Below are 22,749 nucleotides of genomic sequence, written 5' to 3' on the forward strand. Positions count from 1 at the left end.
TGCTCTTCTGCTCTTCCACACACATATGTTGCTCTTGCATACAGGTGTGTATACAAGCAGTTTTCCATATAGCGTATTTGAGGAATATACACATATACTATAGGATTCTGAAACTGATACTTTCTGTACCCATACACATTTACTTCCTAAAATTCATGTGAAAGACCTCGAGAAATGAGATTTAAAGTGAAGGTCATGATGCTCTTACTTCCTGGTGGCACTCATTGAATCAGTTCTATAAAAACAAATCTCCACAGTTCTTTAATTGCAAGAACCTCTTTTACAGACATATTTTAGTAACTATCCTCCTCTCTTTCTCTCAATGAGAGCAAAAGAATGGCACTTTGAGATTTTTAAGCCTAGATAGCTATAATGCAAAATTATGGCATGACTGGCCCTCTTTAAGAATACACTTATTTTGACCTCACTGAGAATACTTGCATGCTTTAAGTCCAGCTTATTCCTAAATATTTTGCTAAATTAAGGGCTAGTGTTCTCAGCACCTAGTAGTTTCAAATATGGGATTAATGCCAAGATTATGCAAAGGCTTTTGTTTTGCTAGAGCATTTTGCATTCCAGACCATTTCCTTGTGACAACGTGCACAGGAAGTCATTTAAGAGATGTGTTTTGGGAATTGTGAATTATTTTAATAATGGGAATGGTGAAGTGCAAGAGGAATCATTTAGAAATGAGTGAATAAATGATGGGGAAGTGAAAATATTTTATTTTCTTAATTAAAGTGAGAGTTTACAGTGCAAATGTGCTGTTAGGAAGTATTCCTATAGAGAATAATTCTCAGCTGACAGAATTAGAGTTCCTACAGAGAAATGTGCATAGATTGTCTATTTCACTATAATATTGTAGCGTCTTATTTTCTAAACTGAAGTTGATACCACTGGTCATCTTATAAATGCAAGAATAGCTTTAGTAGCAAGTGTTTGGGAATCATTGAGAATATTACATATGTAAACATGAATACTGTATTTTATGACTAATTCTACTGTCTACTAACTATACCTAAGTTTTGTAGGAATGTAAAGCCTGGACTTTTTAATTCTATTCTAACAGAAAATGTATTTTAAAACATGAAAGTCAAGAAGTTCATAGCAAAAAAAAAAAAAAATGAAAGCCAACAGTAGAAGCTTATATTTTGAAATGCAGAATGCTAGAACATAAACTTGGAAAAGCATGTATAGATGGAGTTTTTCTAGACAGAAATCAAATTTCTTGCTCTGGAAAGTAAATACATAGGGAAAATACCTAGTAAAAATAGTTTCTTATTCATTATTATTCATTTTGTCTTCATCTTCCACAATCTAACCATAATAATGTGCTACTAGTAAGTTTTAACCATCCAAAACCAGGACTGCATATATAATTTTGCTTGTCAAAACATTTAATAAATCTACTCCAGAGTGGAGGCTACCAATAATCCAATCTAATAATTCAAAGCTATTTAAGGCGTTGCTTCTTTGTCCCATTCTCAGATCCTTCACCTTGGTGGTCCTTCTTCCCCATTTACTCTGGAATCATCACCTCCTTGTTGGGCTAGTGCAACTCACTAGGTCTTTGTAGAACATAATATACTTTGTTTTTTTCAGGTCAGGATTATTATTTTTAATTGAACAGCTTGAATCGGTGCATTATCAGACTAGGACACAAAATTGCACAACACAGTGAGAGATAGAGTCTTAAACATTGTGTGAGCCATATATCTTCCCTTCAGATGCTCAAGGTGACTCAAAATATGTTATATAATGATATCCTGAATAGAAATGGTAGAAATGCATGTTTTTAGAGTCTATTTTTGCAGTTCTCTTTTTCATTTTAGAAACAATTTAAAGAACATGGCAACTGACATCTTAGAAGCTGCATCATTTTCTTTCCTCTTGAATTTTCAATTCTTCCACCCTATCTCTGCTGTTTGTGCATGACCATAGCTGTTGTTGTCTTCTCTTCAACTCCTTGGTGTTCTCGAGCATTCCTGAACTTGGGGTAACACCCTGTCTTTCCCCCACAGGCTTGGTTGAACTACTGTTGTTGTTTTATCCCTCAAGCTGATGTGTTTTAATCCATGAGTATAAATAGAATTTGGAAGAAAAAATCTGTCCTTTCATACTCATTCCAGAAGAACATGAACTCTGTGTCATACCCCTTCTCATGGAAGGGTTTCTTAAGGTGATCTGGCATTAGTTGTCTTGTTGCTCAGTTGCCTGAATTACTTAGTGTCACTGGAAATAAATCTTTCTTCCCACTCCTCATTGTGCCATTTTACCCTGTGAATTGTCTCTATCCAAAAACTGCCAAATCCTTTCATGAGTCTGGAGTGGAAACAGAGGAAAATTACACCAGGAAACATGGTGATGTGGGAGGGTAGCTGGACAGTTCCAGCACTTTTTAAAAAATTTTGACAAATGACAAGATTTGGTGAGGTACCAGGAGGAGAATGAAGACAAAAAGGGAGATGGACAGAGGACTCCCAGGCATCCTGTGATACAGAGCCATTCAGTATTCTCAGTTGTCTGTTTATGGAACAGTTTTCTCAGTTTCTGGGATGATCCAGTCAGCTGTCTCACACCCCCAAAGTGGTGCTTTGCAGGCTGACGTGGTCACTATTAGACAGAGAAGTAGACGCATAAACATCAAAAAGCAACAACAAAAATAGTGAAAGTCAAATCTCTTGCCTGTATTCTTACTCCTCAGAGGCACTTTGGGATATTTTTGTCACTGCTTGTAGGTATCCAGGCTCTTCAATCTCCCTATTCATGCCTTACTTGGGGAAAGCAGGAGAAATGTGCTTGGAGTGGGAGAAGTGGTGATATTTTTCAGTCCCTTTAAATACTGGGGTTTTTGTTGTTGTTGTTGTTTTCATTCTTATGATGAATTTCAGCTGTGTCAAGCTCAATCATAAGCCAAGTTTTCTCTGAGGTGTGCTATCCAATTGCTAAGTTGCTTTGGCTTGAAAGAGTGGCCATTCTTGTTAATCACTCATCATTGTTCTGTGTTGGGAGACAATGCAGCACAAGACCTCTTGAAATTTTTTGACCAAAATATGAACTGTGGACACCCTTACAATTAAGATGATATTCAGAAACCAAAATAGCTTTTTCAGTTTTGTTTTTATATATGTATAAAATAGGTGTATATATGTGCATGTATATTTATACACTTATACAAAATTATAAGCATATATACATTTTAAAAAATGTGTACACATAGAGATGCTAAATTTTAACAGAACATAATGACCTGGTATGGTCAGCAGCTCAAAATATAACCTCTAAATCACTTTTATGTTGTTTTGCTTATAAAGCCATAAAAAAGCACATTTAGAATAGAAGGCTAATGTATTCACCGGAGTTCTTGGTGAGCTGCACCTTTGAAATTTTGAGACTAGAATAACTTATTCACATCTAGTGATAGATTGAAGTACTTTATGTTAGATATTTGAATTGGAATATTTGTCTTGGTCTTCCTCTATCTCTCAGCAATATATACTTCTGCACATTTTTCAATTAAAAAGAAAAACTCTTGATCTGAGTTAGTAAATTTCAGTGAAATTCTTTATTGCGAAGTTATAAGCACCTGAAAGTAAGAAGGGGGAAGATTATGACTGTCTGACACTATCTTATCTACATAGCCAAGAAGAGCATCACTACAATAAAAGACAATAGCAATGTCTTCCATTGATTGTTGTTTGATGAATGTAAAGCAATTTACTGGAATGCAATTAGCATTCGCAATTACGTTACCATGGGGATTTTTTTTATGCTGGCTTTGAATTGAAAATCTATACATTTTCTGGGCTTAAGTCACTTCTAAGGAAGATTTCTTTCCTTTTTTAAAAAAAAAAATCCCTTTTTTTTTTAATGTTTCAGAACCTTATCCAAAAACTATAATTTGTAGAATTCTGAGAAGAAGTAAACTTAGAATTGTCATGTTTAAAATATGTTGAAGGACAAACTGTACAATGTATCTATTACCTTACATGATATACCTGAATGTGTAATGCTGTATGTTGCTGTGGAAATTGTTTTTAGGTTTTATTAGAAAGAAATACATCACTCTTGAAAAAGCAACGGTTTCTAGATATAAATATCTTATCAATATTGAAATAGTTTTATAAATGTAAAAATAAAAATGCTTGAACTGCACAGATTAATATCAATGTGCTCAAACAATATCTAAATATGATGCCATGATGTTAGAGTAATACTTCAAGAGGAATTACTACCTTTTCATAAACATCCAGGTCACTAGCAAGAAGCATGAATGGGTGCATGTGCTCAGTTCTCTCTACTTATTAAAAAAGTGCATAAATTTATCCGTATTGCCAGATGTGTTTCTATCTTCATTACACAGAAATTATACAGAGGTTGTATGTGTACTGAGATAGACATCCACTTGACCATTTGAAATTTCTGTGGGTGTGTATCTGAATGATTTGCAGTGTTTCTGGAAAAATCTTACCTTATATACAGATGGAATCATTGAAAAACATGCATGTCATGCTGGGGTATAAACATCCTCTTGATGATGACACATCAGTACAGTAGTGAAAGTAAACAGTGTGGTGGTTTTTAATGATTTTTTCTTTATGTTAAGGACAAAGTCCTACTTTCCTGACTCCAATACTACTGCAGAGAGTTATTTCCATAGAGCACTGCCTGTAAATGTTGATTTCAAAAATACAGTTATTTTTAGCTGTATCAGTTAATGTCTTATTGCTATAATAGTACATAACATACCTTAACCACTTTAGGGGAAGCTTCTCGTTTATGTGTTTGGCCTTAGACGTCTTACAGACCCAAACTCTATGGCACCACGTCTACCTTAAGCTTTGTGAGGTCTAGAAAAAATTGCTATTAAATTCCTAGGAACTATATTAATTATGTCATTGGGACATTATCTTTAGAGCTTTCAAAGGGTTTTTGTTGTTGCTGTTGTTGTTTTGTTGTTGTTGTTGTTGTTGTTGTTTTTCCTTTTGGTAATGAAAACCTTTAAGGAAAGTTTATCAGGTAGGGATAGTGAACAAAAGTTTCTGCATTTATATAAATATAAAGTGCTAGATTCTGTCAATCGTTTCTGCTGAAAACTTCTTTCATTTAAAATAGTAGCACTGACATTGTTACTATTAGTAGTAACAATGGCAATATTAGTATTAGTAGTAACAATAGTAACAATGATATTGTAATGGTAATGGCCTTGCCATTGTAATGACCTTGTTTAGAAAAAAGAAAAGAATACTATCCTCATCTAGACCCATTCACTGTTATTTTTGTGCTTCACAATGTGCATGTCTGACACTTTATGGAGTGGCTAGCAACAGGACACTTTTTAAACTGGTAGTGAATAAATATAATTCAGGAAGAATCACTAAAGTAGCAATTCCCACTTCCTTCAGAATTAACTCTGCTACATATTCCTTTAACTTCATTTAAATGACTAGTCATTGACATTTATATTTTTCACACTTTTTCTTTGAGGAAGAGGATAGATGCTTTTGCCATATCAGCACTGCCTCAGATTTTCTGTCTATTAAGTTTTATGAAGGTCTAAATCAACCGATATGAAATGCAAAGTACAGGGAACAAGGTAAAATTGTGACTGTATGAGCAGATACATTAATCATTTTCTAAAAACAAAATTCTTCCCCTGGATAGCTGGAATACCACTTGTGTTTACCACTTTGTATCAATGAGTTTCAAGGCTGAATGTGTTCCAGGTATTGCTACTTATTGCAAATATTCTTTCTTGAGTAGGGAGGTTTGTATCCTTTATGTACTAAATTTTTTTGAAGTTCCCCTCACTGTGCATTTCTTGCTCTTGTATCACCATCTTCTTCAGATCACAACTTGCTTTGTCGTGCTGTCAGTTTCCTCACCAAACAGTCCTAAGGCTAAAAGCAGATAGTGACTCTTCTGTTAAGTCTCTGCTGTCATTTTGTGTTTGTAAAACTGGTATAGCACTTTCAAATGTATTCATAAAAATTCCATCACTGCTGTTATTCTGGAAGGCAAATATTTCGTGCACTTCAGCAGAGTTTGGCATTTCATCCAGATGAAGGATGTGACCATTGCTGAGACTAAACTGTGTGTGAAATACTTGTAGTTGAAATGCTGAATCTGAACCCAATGTTCAGACTGGGGACGATGCCCTGCTGTCACTTTTTCTGTGTTATGGGCACTGACGCTTTGTGGCTGAAGAACAGGTTGGTTTAGGAACCAACACCTCACACAAAAAGCAGCTATTAAAGGTACTCTGCTGTATGTGATCAATGACTCTTCACTTTTGATAATTTTAACCTTCGCAGAAGCCAGTGCACAGCAGGGAATAGGAGACACTGTCTGTTGTAATATTGATTATATGATTAGTGTTGTCTTGTCTCTGTGAAGGCAGCTGCTCCTAGAGAGTTCTTGAAGACGCAAGACTCACTCTTCATGCAGAGCTTTTTCACAGTGGCAAAGGTTGGTCTCATGCCCCATGCAGGCTATTTGAAAGCCATTGTGAGAGCCTCTGCTTGACCTCAAGGAAGGTTGTGCTCTCTAGAAGCTCAGAACCACCATTTCCTGTGGAGGCAAGATTGTAACTATTGTATGGGAATATGAGAGGCAATGGCTCTTCTATGTGAAGGAACTAGGCAGGAGGCAAGACTTCTGTGATGGCAGATGGATGCCTCCAGGAGCTGATCCAACATTTTTTTCACTTCCGTATGCACCAGGCATTCTTATTCTCACTGAGCTTCAGGTGACTTTCTCTTCACCCAGCGTCCTTAGCTCTTCAAGTTCTATATACAAGTTGGGTCGGTGGTTTTTTTTTTTTTCCTTGTTTTTTCTTGTTTGTTTGCTTCTTTTGTTTTTAACGTCTTAAAATGCTGCAGCATAGGTAAAGGAGGACAGCTATTAAGCAGATAATTTTGCAGTGCCCTTGTACCACAGCTGGACTGTACTGGGCCTATGCAAGTTCTGTGCAGTGTTTTACTTTCATATTACCCCTGATTTTAGAATTCATAGGATTGGAAATGTCTCAAGGGAAAGAATGAATTTTGGAGCTCTTACAGTAGCCCTGCAAGCTACTGTACATTGTCTAAGCCAGAGCAGTTGTGCAAGTACAGTGACTGGGAAGGAGGTAAACCAGGAGAATTTCATAAGGAGGCTGGAGGACCTTCATAAAGACCAGGCAATGAGCAATTAAGAGATACTCATGACTCTGGGTGCTTCTAGAACAGATCGCAGCAAACAGAGTTGGCTTTAATCAAATATGTAAACAAGTCATCTAAATAATGAAAATCTGTGAAGATGGAAGATCGGAAATTGCTTATGATGCTGGAGTTAAAATACAGAATTCTCTGCTTTGTTTTCACCATAGTAGAATAGGAGTGGAATAGAGGAGAATTCACAATAAACAGGTTGGAGCTATTTAGAACTGGTGAGCTGAAAAGTTTTAAAGCTCTTTTTAATGCAGCTTCTGAGAAAAATGAAGCTGAACCCCTCTAAAAATGTCTTTATCACTAGAGAAAGCAGGACTCAAGTATTAAACAACAAAGCAAAATAACAACAACAGCAACAAAAAAAAACCTGTCCCAAAATGCCCGTAATGGAAACATTATATTAAATCAAATGTGGGATTTTAAAAGGTGCACTGAGGAAGAGATTGTGGAAGCTGCAGTTAGAGTGTTTTGCTCTGAGTCTTGGGAGTGACTTGGAAGGAAAAAGTGAGCTCAACCTGCCAACAATGATGGACATCTTGAGGTCCATCTTTGCATCTTTTTTCTGATAATGGACTTTAGAGGCAACAATCAAGAACAGAGCAAGAACCAAAAGAGTGACCCCAGGACTTATTAGTTAGAGGCCCTGAATGGGAACAGAAAGTGCAGTTGTTTTAGAAGTATGTTGTTGCCTTAAGTGTCATCCTCTTTTTCTATCAATCAGCAACATTTTGCTTGACCCTGCTGGAAATACAAAAGTAATAGTGTTAATCCATAGATTAAAAGTAATGTCATCAAGTTGGTGTTGACTGAACATGCTTCAAATATGTAAAGCAGAATAACGACAGAAAATGGAGACTGGAATGTGATGTATTTTGAAACTACTCTATCCTGAAGTCATATAAGTAACTGAAGCTGTAGGAGCTTTTCTCAAGGGGAAAAAATGGCTTAAAATGTAATTCTTTACATGAATGAGATAAATGAAATAGAGACCACAGCTGATGAAATTAATGCGTAAATGCAGACATTTTCATTTCAAAGTTAGCAGTCCAAACATTTAAGAGGACCCCTTCTCAGAAGAAGAGTTTGGCTAAGGATTATAGTATATCCTTTTTATGGAAAGGGCATCTGACAGGGAAATGACTATGAAATCCTTTCAGAGGTGGTAAAGAAAAAAAAAAGAGAGAGAAAGAAAGGAATGAAGAAAGAGAAAGAGGAAGAGAGAGAGGAAGAGAGAGGAAGAAAAAGAGAAATGGAAATGGAAGTGGAAAGGAGAGGAGGGGAGAGGAGAGGAGAGGAGAGGAGAGGAGAGGAGAGAGAGAGGAGAGGAGAGGAGAGGAGAGGAGAGGAGAGGAGAGGAGAGGAGAGGAGAGGAGAGGAGAGGAGAGGAGAGGAGAGGAGAGAGGAAAAAGAAGTACTGACCTTCAAGTGTGGAACAACACCTGGAGGAGAACACCAGAGACTGTTATCTAAGGATCTGAAAATTGATTTGACTGTCCTGCAAAGGTGATAGTAGAGAGAGAAACCTGACAATGCGTTTAACCTGTAAAGACATGTAGGCTGTTGGGTTCTCAGTAAATATCAATTAGGGGACGTCTCAAGTCACTGAGAAAATGGTAATTTCTCATGGATAGGCCTTAATAAAACACAGCTTTATGTATTTTTTCTTTCCTGAAAATTCTTATTAGAGCACATATTCTTCGTGTGGACTGACATCCCCTTTCATTGACAAGCAATGGCAGTCTATTTGTATGATTTGGAAGGATGGTGGATGTTCACATATTGACAGGTAGCTAAGGCTAAGGATATTAGAAGTGATCTGATGAGTATGCTGGTCTTCCTAGTCTGCTTTGGTTTCTCTAAATTTTAAGTGTCCATTGCTGCTGTGGTTGCCTTCTAAAGAGTTCAACAGAGTCTATACAAGAGCAAAACCAGGTGTTCTATTGAAAAAGCAGGCGTTATAGCCTTTCTTTATTGTGAATTATCTTCAGTGTCTCTCCCCATAAGGAGATGCTGTGTTTATAATGTTAGCTAAAGAGTACCTGGTTATGTATCAGGAACATTATGCACAGCTAAAAAGTATTACCATCTGCATTCAGGAAGGCTGGTGCTTCTGCCTTTGAAATAGGTCGTGACTGACAAATGTCAGGCCTACCTCTACAGTTCTTCACACTTTATAGCCATAACAGCCTGCTAACCTACATGTTCACTTCTGCAAGGCTGAATGTGTGCTGCAGAGCACACTGGTGGGTAGAAGGCTGAAAATTTGGAAGTAAAGAGAAATATAACAGAAGAAATAAAGATATTTTAATATTGCATATCATTCTTCGCCATATGATAAAGTGCTGAGATATCTTGGCCAATAGCTGTTGCTACTAACCACCAGCAGTAAAAAGCATGAACATTAAAAGTGCCATGAAATCTGTTTTATGCAAGCAGGTATCTGAATAATACCACAAAGATGAGCAACCTGTTGTGAAAATGTTCCACTGTAAATCATAGATTAAAATTATAATTATAACCAGGAGATTATAATCAGGAGAACAAATGACACTGTGGTAGAATCTCTACATAACCAAAGGGGAAAAAAAAAAAAAAAAAAAAAAAAAAAGTAAAAGAGAAAGAGCATTTTGGAAAAGATATTCTACTGTTATGTGATATCAAGTAATGAAATCACTTGTTTCTAGGTAAAGGGTACAACTGGAATTATTTATTTAACAACTTCTAATACAAAAGTAAATACTCGTCATGGAATTTATTGTGAGATATCAACTGTAAAGCAGAGACCAAAAGTTCAGACAGAAGTAAACAGTCAGCTTTCTACAGCAATCAGAAGTGGTGTTGTTAAATGTACTCACTAGACAGCTATTGCTGTCTTATTCATTCATTAAGAGTGCTTAAAAAAGCTGGAGGAAGAAACAAATGGGTTACTTCTTGGGGGAAAAAAAAAAAAAAAAAAACGCTTATGCAGTACTCAAGTGAAACTAGATGGTCCTGTCTCTTAATTTGAAAAAGCAGATTATTGAAGTGTGTCAGGCATGTTTTGCTTCAATCTTCTGATTTTTTTTTCTCAAAAGAGAACCATCCTCCATAGACGAATCTCCCACCAAAAAAAAAAAAAAAAAAGGAAAGCACAGAAAACTAGTGAAGTTAGAGATCAAGACAACAATAGGGATTACATCACTAGGGATTCCAACAATAGGTATTCAAATAACTATCTGATAATATGAAAAAACACACATAGCACAAGAACTCTGAATTCAGAGGCAAATTCATTTCATTTGCCTCTGGGAAATAAGCAATTTACTATTTGGGAGCAACTTGGATGAGGGGACAGAGTGCACTCTCAGCAGATTTGCAGATGATACCAAACTGGATGGAGTGGCCAGCACTCCCCAGGGCTGTGCTGCCTTCAGAGGGACCTAGACAGGATGGAGAGTTGGGCAGAGAGGAACCTCATGAGGTTCAACAAGGACAAGTGCAGGGTCCCGCACCTGGGGAGGAATAACCCCAGGTACCAGTACAGACTAGGGGTTGACCCTAGAAAAGCAAAGGAAAACAGCTCCGTGGGGAGGGATTTGGGAGTCCTGGTTGACAACAAGTTAATCATGAGTCAGCAATGTGCCCTCATGGCCAAGAAGGCCAATGAGATCCTGGCCCTCTACTCAGCTCTGGTGAGGCCGCACCTCTAGTACTGTGTGCAGTTCTGGTCTCCCCAGTACAAGAAGGACATTCTAGAGAGGGTCCAGCGGAGAGTGACAAAGATGATTAAGGGATTGGAGCATCTGTCCTATGAGGAACGACTAAGTGAGCTGGGCTGTTTAGCCTGGAGAAGAGAAGACTGAGAGGGGATCTTATCAATATGTACAAATACCTGAGGGGAGAATGTAAAGAGGATGGGGCCAAAATCTTCTCGGTGGTGGCCAGTGATAGGACAGTGGGTAATGGGTACTAATTAAAACACAGGAAGTTCCATTTCCATGTGAAGGAGAACTTCTTTGCTGTGAGGGTGACAGAGCCCTGGAACAGGCTGCCCAGAGAGGCTGTGGAGTCTCCTTCTCTGGAGATCTTCCAAACCCACCTGGATGCCACCCTGTGCCACGTGCTCTAGGTATCCCTGCTGGAGCAGGGGGGTTGGACTAGATGATCTCTAGAGGTCCCTTCCAACCTCAACCATTCTGTGATTATGAGGGTCTGTGAATGTTCATAGTGTATTGTTAGGACTGCTTTTACCTTTGAAATCTGCTAATATTGCTTATTTTCTAGACTTCAGTAATAAAATATCCGCAACCTGAAATCATGGAAAGATAGATTAGTAAAAGTACAAAGGGGTGTAGCTTCAGAAATTTTATGGAGATAAAAGTATTGTTAAAAATCAAGGAAGTCTGAGGTATTAACCTTGTTGAAGCGTGTATTTGTTTATGGTTTCCAGAGTAAAAGGGCAATATTCAGCTTTTTCCTTGTACCTTTGTACTCATTCTTCATGTTAAAGCTTCAAAATATGCTTATCCCAAACACTTAGTACCAAACACTGTTCACAACTTCAAGAGTTTTAGGGCTTAATTTTGATTACTATAAAGGTATGCTGCTTTTTAAAAATATATAATTTGAACTGTATTTCATACTTAAATTCTGCAAAGAGAGGTGCCTTAGTTGTTCTTCATCTGATCTATATGAAATACGAAAATATGCATATCACTTTCCAAAATATGCTAAAATTAGTCACTGCACAAGTAAAAGAGAAGAATCCAAAAACCCAGTGACTTCCAAATTCAGGAACTTCTGCTCTTGCAGGGCTAAAAGATAATTTCTCTCTTGATTAGAAACTAGAAAATTCTAGTTCCTTTGGGATTTTACATTTCATTCTATGCAATCTAGTTCTGCAGGCTGTAAAATCACGCTACTTAAATTGTTTTTTATTTTAAAGCCTCTTACTATGTTCCCAGGGGAGGGAGTATGTGTTCTTATTTTATTTTCTTTCGTTTTATTTTCTTTCATTTTATTTTATTTTATTTTACTTTATGTACTGTTTTGAAGAAAATGTTTAGCTTTTGGGAACTTTTCTGGAGGAAAAAGGTGACATGAAGCTCTTGAGCGATTTGAAATGTTAAAAAGACCTCTCATGGGATTCAATGAGTGTTCAGCTGATTTCATCAGGCAGGTAGGCAACAAGAACTGTACAGATGTGGTTAATCTGTTTTCAATGTATCCTCAAGCATCTACTACCTTGCTAGGGCCTCTTCTTGTGAATTTGTGCTGTATTATGTGAGCATATCTACATACTTTACTGAAAAATCCTTATTTTATAAAAGCAGTATGTGCTTTAATAAGCACTCATTCTGTCCGTGTACAGGAAACAGCTCTCTGAGGACTCCGATTTTATTTTCTTCTTTTGGAAAAATAGTAGGAAGTGATCATATTTTTCAGCAAGCTGCTTTGTATTAAACATCAAATTCAGTTGTTCCCGGGGGTGCTATTAGATGTACCATCATAATGGTTTCTGTACTATATGAAATATCAGTTGGTGAAGCTACAGTGTCTATATATGTGATACGAATGTGTCTCTTTGTGTGAATCTGTGCACATTCATACCTGTGCATAAACATTTTTAAAACTTCTGATGATTCTTTGATCTCTTTACATTCATTGGCTAGTTATTCAAAGGTAGTAGAAAGGCTTGGTTTGGAAAAAAAAAAAAAAGAAGAAGAAAAGAAATAAAGTGAGCATTTGTCTAATGAAGTAAACAACTGTGTTTGCATGAATAAGTCATTGCTCTATCTATTTGTTAAACTGATTGACAGTGGAAATAAAAGTGACACGGTAGAGATGCAGCATTCCGCCTGCCTTGTGTGTCTTACTGTAACCTGCCTTGTATGAGATCATTACGCTTATGCCTCTTGCTTACACTTTGCAAAGTTGTTTGAATTGCATGAATGATAAGTAACTGCCTGTGTTCACCTGCCTGTTTATATAGTTTAAAAAAAATACTGGGCACATAGCTCATAAAATCATATATTAAAGGGCCTTTTTAATAGATTTTTTTTGTATGTTAATTGTCTTGGTATAAGGGAAGTCAAGTCTGTTGTCAGTTACAGAGAACACCATGTATCTTGTTCTGTGAATTTCTATGTGTGTTTCCCTTGTCATTCCGAACAGCATCTTTTGAACCAGGAAGAATGTCCTATCAATGATACTTCTACTCAAGTAGAAGTTTCTACTTTTTTGAGTTTTTAAACTGTATCATAATCAGCCTGCAACTAAGATGCAGGAAAACATTTTTCCCAAACAACTTGTGCAGATACTTTCTGATATGGTACAGGGATTATTTGTCTTCACATGCTTCCCTGAGGAAGGGAGGTATGAAGAAAGAGTAGGTATAAACCACATGGCCTAGATTAAGGACAATTTTCTTATCCTCTGCATTATATTTCTTGTGTTTTCAGTGAATGAAAAAGTGTGACTTTTTAATAAATAAATAATGGCCAGCAGTGTGTGGAGTGTATTTTAGGGTACGTACCAGAAACAAACAGGAATTTCAATACTTTTTTTTGGTATAAAACTGAAAGGTAGCAGTTGTTTAACATGTGCAATGTATTATGACCTCAATGTATTCTGAATATTTGGAAAGAGAGAGTTCTTTCTAGACAAATATATCAGGTGTAAGGTCAGGTCAACTTTACTCAGATGTAAAGAGTATTTTTGGATTTTCTAAAGACCTCCTAATTTCCACAGGCTTGCGGTGGAATTGCCTTGCTAATCTTTACAGAGATGATGCCAAAAGATACCAAAAAACAGCTATATAATAAGGAAATAAACTCATAACTAGATCAAAATTCTTTAAACATGCCATGTTTTCATGCTCATTAAGACCTGTTTATAACAAAGATAGTGGACTTCCAGATTTTCTTTTCTGATGTCATCTCATTTTCCTGTCCTTTCTGGGTTTCCTTCCTCTCTGACAGCTTGCAGGGCTCCTTCTCCTTTTTTTTTTTTCCCCTCTCTTGCCTACCCAGTCTGCTCTACAGAAAAGCCTGCCCAACTGAGGGAGGTGGTAGTAATGGTTTTGTTTTTCAGTAGTACAAACGCATAATCCCAGTGGAATAAATGAAATGGAGTGAAATCTGCGAACAAGTGGCAGTTCTTAATTCTCTTGTACCTTTCAGTAACTACTCTTAAAACTAGACTCCTGCTTTTGTCACTAATTTAAATTATGTTTTACATCTTACTTGGGGGACCTTCAGTGTTTAGTGCTGAAAAAGCTTTTGTATCTGATCCAATGATGCAATGCACAAATATAATTTCATGGAGCCTCAAACTGGATAAAGAAAATGCAATCATGCAATAACAGCAACAGAATTTCAGCCGTGATGATGTTTTGAGAAAAGAAAAAAAAAAAATCCTCTCTGACCCAAACTATCCAAATGGCCTTGCGTACATAGCTGCTAGAGTATGAAAAGCATGATACACTGGAGCCTTCAAAGAATGGACATCTGAACAGATGAGGGGAAAGAGTAAATGTCACTGAAATAGAACAGATAATGGCTTTTTGCTGCCACATAAATGCTGAGGCCACAAGGTGAGGCAGAAAACATTTCCAAACAGGCAGCACTGATCCTGTGATAACAATCCATTACCATGATTTTATTTCTATGATACTGCTTGATTGATACAGATGTAATCATTTCATTTCCCAGTTACTGCTGCAATAGAAAGGTATTTTCCTTAGCACATGTTGTGACATCCCTTTCTTTGCACATCCACAACTCCCACTCTTATCTTGGTATCAGTACTGACATAGCAGGACATAAGCAGCAATGTGATGACAGGATACACCTGTATTTTGCTTTGAGGTAACCACGTATTATCATGTGTGGGTTTTATTATATATTTTGAGGATAATCCAGATACTTCCTAAAGTTTCGCAATCTTTAAATTGCACTGTCAGCACATTATGAGTGTGCACCTAGCAATAGGTAAGACAATTTATGAAACTGCAAACAAATACAAAGCAATATTTGCCAGAAAATAAGAAGTAAAAAGGCAGGTTTTCAAATGCAGGAAGTTTGTTAAAACCAAGGAACCTATTGTCCTGATCCAGTGTTCGAGGAGGTTTCGATACGATCCCAAGAACGAGATTAATACACCAGCGGGGTCAAATGCCATACAAGCTTGTTAGCTTTATCCTCATAAGCGTGACAGAACAGAGAGAAGAAGATGAAGAAAAAGAAGAAGAAGAGAAAAAGGAAGATAAGCAAGCAAGCAAGTGGGAGATATGCAACAAGATTATAGTTACCACCACCACCTAGACCAACTAGGTTTCTTTGGCTCTGTCTTGGTGCAGGTCCCTCGGTGCCCTGGTGCAGGTGATGTTCTGGGGTCGGGGGGCTGGAAGAAGGCCGTGCACGTCAGTGCAGGTGATGTTCAGAGGCAGAAGGCCGTGCGCCCCAGGGGAGGAATACGTAGGTCCTTTTATGTCCCCCTTCTCAAAGAGTCTACCCACTTTCTTGAAATTTTCTGGTGCGTGTTGTTCGTGTGGTAGGTGCTGTGTGCTTTGGTATTCCTCTTTACCCTCGATTCGAGTGCAAGCTGCTCTGGTGGGAATTGCTGAGAATGTCATTGTTCAGGTCTTAAGCTGATCTTCCCAGAGACAGCATACCAACGCCAAGTAGATAGCTGATATTATAGACTTCCCAGAGATAAGATGCCAGGGTTAAGAAGTGTAAATGGTGAGAGATAATGTCCTTGTTTGGGTCTTGAGCTGGACTTTCCAGAGACAAGATACTGAGGCATTGTTCAGGTAAATGGTGTGCCAGTGTCGAGACAAACACAATCCATAACAGTCTCTTACACCTATAACAACCTATCCTGACTGACATTTGCTTGAGATCTAGCCCTAAAAGTTTTGTGGTTGTGGGATTCCTTTTTTATATTGTTTTTTTTTTCCCCTAGGAATAATTTCTTAGCATGATTGTTAATGAGGAAAGCAATAATCAAACATCTAAAACAACAATAAAAGATAAGAAAAATATGCATTGTATGTGTTTTGAAAATTTTAACAGAATGGTTAATACAATTTATTACACAATTGTTAGGACCCTTAGCTCTGTACTGATATATATGTAATGATAGTATAGCTGCACACTTTTTAAGGATATAAGTGGGGAAATGCCTGTAAGAATAATATAATTTATTAGAACAACTGATAAAGGAGGGAGAGAGACAAGATCTCTGGCACCTAGACCCTTTTCCCTACGTAAGCTTGTCCTGTCATCCAAGAGTACAGTTTCTGGACTAAAAAATACACCATATGCATTTGCCAAAGTGGTTTATGGTAGCTATCTTTTCAATTCAGTTAAATATTACAGACATGTTTAAAGTTTTGAAGGAATTTGAAGTGTAATAAACCTTTTCGGTCTTACAGCAGTTTATTTCATAATTTGTCTTTTGGAAGTTACATGTATCAGTGTTATAAAAAGTTGCAGTTGTGCAATTTTATGGAGCTCCTACTCCTGTGATGTTTTTTGTTTGTTTGTTTTTATTGAATATATTTCTAGAGATAGTCTAGCTTCTACCTTCTCTGTGTCTATTTGAATACTAGTAATACTAAGCATGCTTCAGAACAGGATTAGATTCATAGATCTCCTGTTTTCCAATCTTATTTAAATCAGTGTAACTCAGGTATAACTGATTTCTCCAGATAGCCCCTTAGTCCCAGTGAAGTCAATGGTAATAACTTGATAGGTGTAAAATCAGAGAAAATGATAGAAGAGTATGAGCCACTTATTGGTGATGTAATTACAACTAGTTTGCTCACATTGGAATTGGAATAATAAATGAATAAAGGATAGTGGCAATTAGGCCTACATATTCTTTCTTTCTTCTTGTGCAGTGGGGAAATGCTTAACTGCTACACCAAGGGTATTGCCAGGATTAATTGGTTGATGTTTGTTCTGTGCTATAAAGAGTATTATCAATATTAACAAAGAATGAGATGATTGGTTATTTAGCACTGCTGTTCTCTAGAACATTTACAGGGATAATTTAGTGTGAACATATATGTTCACTTAGAGTTAGTTCTCATCTATTTGGGCAAACCAATCAGATTGGTTTGCCCAAGATTTAGCTAAACAGCTAAAAAGATTTAGCTGTTTTAGCTGTTTGATATATCAGAGATTTTGTTGATGCTTTCACATAGGAAAGCTGAAGCTAAACTGCAGTCTGGATTTTGATGCCCATCTGTTCTGAATGTTTGGCATGTCAAGGACTACCTACATCTCAATTTATTTCTGGGTTCCTATAATGAAGGTAGGAAGTGTTCATCAGAAATAAAATTCTTACTGTCAGGAAAATTCTTACACCATTGCTTTTGTTTCATATAAGAACGCTTACTCTTGCCTATTTGCATGTCCTTACTGATAACCTAATCTGAACTATCTTTTACAGAATGTTTAACCCACCCTCAAATAAATATGACACCTTCAAAATAACATGCATTAATTTGTCAAAGATTGGATAATCTCAAGTTGTTTCCTAAATCCATATGAATATAAAAGAACAAACACTGATTTAAAATATCTTTGTATATAGTCTTTCTGTGCTGGATAGAGGCCTCTTGTGCTCCCTCAATTTGCTTCCTCCCCACTACCAGACCTGAGTTAGTCTGTTGCTTATATCCATAGTAAACAGAATTAAATAAATGTTGCTTAATTCATGATATCATGTTAAAAATCTGTGTTGAGTTCAAAACCATTGTTTCATAGAAAAGGTGGGAACTAAGCAATAATTTTCTTATATCTGAAGGATTTCAGAGAACTGGCAATGCCTATATTTCTGCTTTGCTTGCAATATGAGGACAAAAAGGTTGTCACAGTCAAAAAAGTAGAACAAATAAGTCTCAAGACTGCATTTGTGGTGAGTTTGAGGGTAAATAGGGAACAATTCACTGGAATAAAACCTGTATCTCCTAGAGTTCAATGTGTTTGGGCTTTATTTGTAGAGCTGTCTGAGAAGGATGTGTACTCTAGCTTTGCAGCAGCATTATTACCATTAATAGAAAACACAAAGAATGAATTAATTTAAAGAGTGGAGTACATTTTTCAATGGTGCAATATTTTTTTCCCACCAGTGGTCACAGTTCTCCCACCAGTATATATGGAATTATTGCTGTGCTGAGTGCGTTTATACCCATATGGGACCGTGAGCAATATATGAGCCATTACCCCAGTTCTACTGATACTCTTCACTTTTTGTGCTGTGGATTGTTCTGTAGGTTATATAGTCATGTAGATATCATCCTTCTTTTGATGATAGTAAGTTTTCAAGTGAATGTGCGTATCCGTTGTGCTAAATAGATGCATACAGAAGTCCAAATAAGCAGCAAAACATGCATGCCTTCTTCATTATAATCCCTACTTAAGATCTCTCGTACTTCATGCAGGCAGGATGCTAGACTGCTATTTATAGATGGTTGAAAACCTATGAATATTCATGATATTCAATATATCTTATATCTGATTGTCCTGAAAAAAATAGAGTTCCCATAAATAAATATTTGAACAGGCAAATGAACTGCGGTAGAAATATAATGCATATCAGTGTCATCCAAAGGACCATAAAATGGACACTTCTGGTGAAAGATAAATCTCTGAAAAAAAGTATTGTTTTTTCCTCTCTTTTCTTTCACATATGACCATTTATTTTCTGCATGTAAAAGTTATACATCATATATAGATGAATATGAGTGGTCTAATTACAATTTGGACATAGAAAAATAGTCGAGTATCATACAAACAAAAAACCCCATAGATATTCCCTGAAAAGTTTTGAACATTTTTTTTAATCTATATCCACCGTGATCTGTCTTATGCTTCAAGTTATATCACAACTTATAACGTAAAGAGTTCCATGAGTTTTGCTTTCCTTAATATGCTCCAAATGCAAATATTCCAGACCTAGTAGGTGATGATCTCTGGAAGTATAATTTGAAAGCAGATGAATGTTTCAAAATGCAGTCACAAATAAAATGAAAGGAAACTAAATGCAAGGTTCTCCTATCCTAAAGTAGTACAAAAAAGCCATATTGGGATAATTTAAACAGTTATTCCGTAAAAGATTTTTCAAAATTAAACAAAATGGACCTGAAAAAGCTAAGGAAAAGATTATGTTTTTGTGGGTGTTCTAACTACTTAGGGTTCTGGCAGCATACTGCAAATTCAGTTTCTATAACTGCTTTTGGATCAAACAAACTTGAGCTAATGGGAACTGCAAGTTATTTTTATAATCCTTTCAGCGATAAGCATGCACACCATACTTAAAAGATAAAAAAAATCTCTCATTCTCGATACTTAGGAGAGCTGTTTGGAGAAACTCATGGTTTGATTTTTGCTTCTAGTGATTTACTTGGAGTTGTCTTTCTTTTCATTGCTGCATGGCAGTTTTGTCTTGCCTTGTGGATAAAGAAGAGCAGCAGAGATGTCAATGGCTAAAATCCTCCCCTCCAAAATGGCTTAGACAGGAGGAGCAATATTATTATTTTCTGTGCTGTATGTGTACTGTGATTGTCCTTGGCAATCCATTGGCACCCTACGCCATTTCACTTTCCCCATGAAATTCTCCAGGTATTACTAGGTGCAAAGAGGAAATGAGAGTGGCTGGAGGTGGGAAACTACAAAACAGTCGTTTAGAAAACACTTGGGTTTTGTATTCTCCAGGAAGGTGATGTGAGTGTGAAACGCTGCAATGAAACACTGCAGCTTAAAGCTGCCCAAATTATGCTATGGGTTAAGGTGCATACAGATAAATAAGAGACACCTTATACAATACAATATACAGTATACAATAATACTCTACATAGATCACTCCTAATTAGGACAGGGAGAATGAACGGACAGCATCCTAATTACAGGAGCCTGAAATATCAGCCTTAGCATCCCTTTGTAGTGATTGGCAGCTAGCAGGTCAGAGTGCTTAGCAAGCAGCCTGAGTAAAAGCCGTGGACAAATAGGAAAATAAAGTTGATAAGGTAGGTCTTTGGAAAATCCTTGCAACTGCTGGACAGGTCTATCCAAAAATTTCTGTGCTGTCATATAGTCTGAAGTCTGCCTGAATTTCCGTGTACCACTAGCTTAAGACAACTTATCTAGTATTGACTTGAACACTTTTTGCCAACAAAAAACATAATCAGAAAATATGGGACCAGTTCCACAGGATCCTATTTTAAGAAAGCAATCATCTCTTCCTCCTCAAAGTGGCGAAAGGACTTATTTGTTAATAAGGTAGAAAAATCACTCCCGAGAGAGAACCATTTTCCACATAAGTTTCAGGATGGTTTTATGAGAAAGTGTTACGCAAGACAGCAATTACTGAAACTTCTAATGCCACTACAAGGACTGTTTTCTTAGTTCCATATCCTGCAATGTTGCTCTTTGCCTAGCACCTTATCAGCTTCTAGGGTCTTCTCTGTTCAGCTGGCAGTAGTTTATGATAGCCTTGTCTTTTACAACTGTACTTCACACCTGAGGTGCTCTCTCATTTGATGTTGAAATGTCAACTGTCTCCTCTGATTAGACCTATTTCTAGTGCCTGCTGATTTATTGTTTTTTTGGAATCAGACTCCTCTCCTACTTTTGGTCTCTCTCTTACTTTCTACAATCATGTTGACAAAGCTACAAGAGTATCAGGGGGCTGGTGCTCAGTCACCCCAGGATGTTCAGAAGAATCCTACGGTATGTCAATAACCTCTCCCAGGCAGCTTGTGCCCCTTTAACAATTTGCCTTCATTTTTATTGTTTGGGATAGGAACCTAACTGTTCTCCTGCAGTCCCCAAGTATGGCTATTGCTGTCACGTGGCTTCAGGCCCTTTTTGACATATAGCTGTTAATGATTCATTTCTCTTATTTTTTTTCTCCTCACAACTTGCATTTTCTTTGCTGTTTGTTTCCCTCTATTCTAAAATATGTTCGTAGACTGTTTCTGTGCATTTGTGTGTAATTCCCAGTAAAATTAAAGGGTCTTACACATGAATATATAAAAAGAAAATAAGTCTGAATGACTTCCCTCTCTTTCTTTGGCTTTCTTTCTTCATGTTTCGTTTTATTTTTCTTTTAAGGTATTATTTTCCTCTTGCCTTTAAAGCTAAATGCAGCTGTCTAATAGACTATGCTGCCTTCTTTTAGTACTTTAATTGGTATTATACCTCCTTGACCTAGAAGAACAAGGGCACTTTTTCTAAAGCAAGCAAATTATATACTTCAGGTTGTGTAGCAACATGGTGCTGATGAGCAACTCCTTTAAAGGAGTTCTGTAGAATGCACTTTTAAATTACAATATACTGCATTAATAACATCTACATTTTTAGTATTTAGTGTTTGTATGTTGCTGTTACCAATGCAAAACTAATCTCATCATTGAAGTCAGCTTAGTACAATTTACTGTACCTGAATTTAGATCTCAACATTCCAAATCATTTCCAAAATATTTTAATATAAGTAATTATTGTTAATTAATTATTTTCATTAGTTAAAATCCAATTTGAGGCACATTAAGAAAGTGAGAAAGAAAATAAAAAATAGACCTAAGTAGAAGTAAAGGCAAAGATAAGTCAAGCAACATAGTGCAGTTTCTAGAAAATACCAAACAAAAGCTATGTTTTTGTGCAACTGGGAGTAGAAATGCATATAATCCTATACCTCTTAAACTTTTTGACCCTGTGAACATGCCAAAAGCAATGTTGGTTAATCTCAAAACTTTAATGTGTCTGGATTATTATGCAGCACTGTTAGAGTTCAAAACCTCTCTTGAACTCATTGGAGAGAGGAGTGGTAATTAAATCCCCCTCCCCTCACCCTGAGGTCTAACCATCAATTCCTCCTTCCTTCCTGCGAGGACTAAGATCCTTCTTCATGCTGCTCATTGCCAGAAAGCGGCAGAGACGATGCTTTTTGTTACCGGGGTCTGGCTGTAGGAAAAAAATGAGGGATTTGGTGACTGGAATAAATTGGCTGCCCCAGCATGGGGCTGTAATTGAAGCACAAAACCAGACAAAGCCCACCTTTCCTCTGCCCAGCAGAGAGTCATTTGCAATGCTCCGTGTCGCCAGCTCAGGCATGGAAGAAGATGTCAGCTTCACCTTTTTTAATTAGGTGCTTAAGGCTAAAAATATTCCCCTTGTATGTGATAGAAAGACAGGATAAGGTACACATGCTGACTCCCACATGCTACGGAACTAGTAAGGCTGCATTTGTGAGAGAGCTGAAGATGGGAAAACACACTGACAATGTTCACTTCAGAGGGGAAAGCCAGAAAGCACTCTACATTTTACCTGCATATACAAAACTTCACCTCCCACACACTGAGCTCTAATAGAGGCAGCATTTCCCAGTCCAAATGCACAGACATGCACAGGGTCATTTAGTTCCTTGAGCTCTCTCCAACTGCAAACCACTGAGAGAGTGGAATAATGCCACAAAGGACAGAGAGCTATAGTTCTGTTAGCAAAGACATCGTGTCACCTTTTGAAACTGTATCTTCCTGTATTCTTCC

The 22,749-nt window shown here is 37.1% G+C and overlaps 1 protein-coding gene and 1 long non-coding RNA gene across 2 annotated transcripts in view; one reads left to right on the forward strand and one right to left on the reverse strand.

Annotated features, from left to right (window-relative positions):
* LOC148595213 (sodium/potassium-transporting ATPase subunit beta-1-interacting protein 2-like) overlaps positions 1 to 22,749 on the forward strand; it is a 431,257-nt gene that overhangs the window by 128,744 nt on the left and 279,764 nt on the right. The window lies entirely within an intron of this gene.
* On the reverse strand, positions 15,223 to 16,153 carry LOC148595214 (uncharacterized). The gene is made up of 2 exons (XR_015913216.1): positions 16,059 to 16,153; positions 15,223 to 15,289 (listed from the first exon to the last, which is right to left on the reverse strand). It is a non-coding gene; the product is annotated as an uncharacterized LOC148595214 (long non-coding RNA).

Source organism: Tinamus guttatus, unplaced genomic scaffold (genome assembly GCF_059628265.1).
Source record: "Tinamus guttatus ecotype Peru unplaced genomic scaffold, ASM5962826v1 Tinamus_guttatus_pri_ptg000141l, whole genome shotgun sequence".
NCBI classification, from domain to species: Eukaryota; Metazoa; Chordata; class Aves; order Tinamiformes; family Tinamidae; genus Tinamus; species Tinamus guttatus.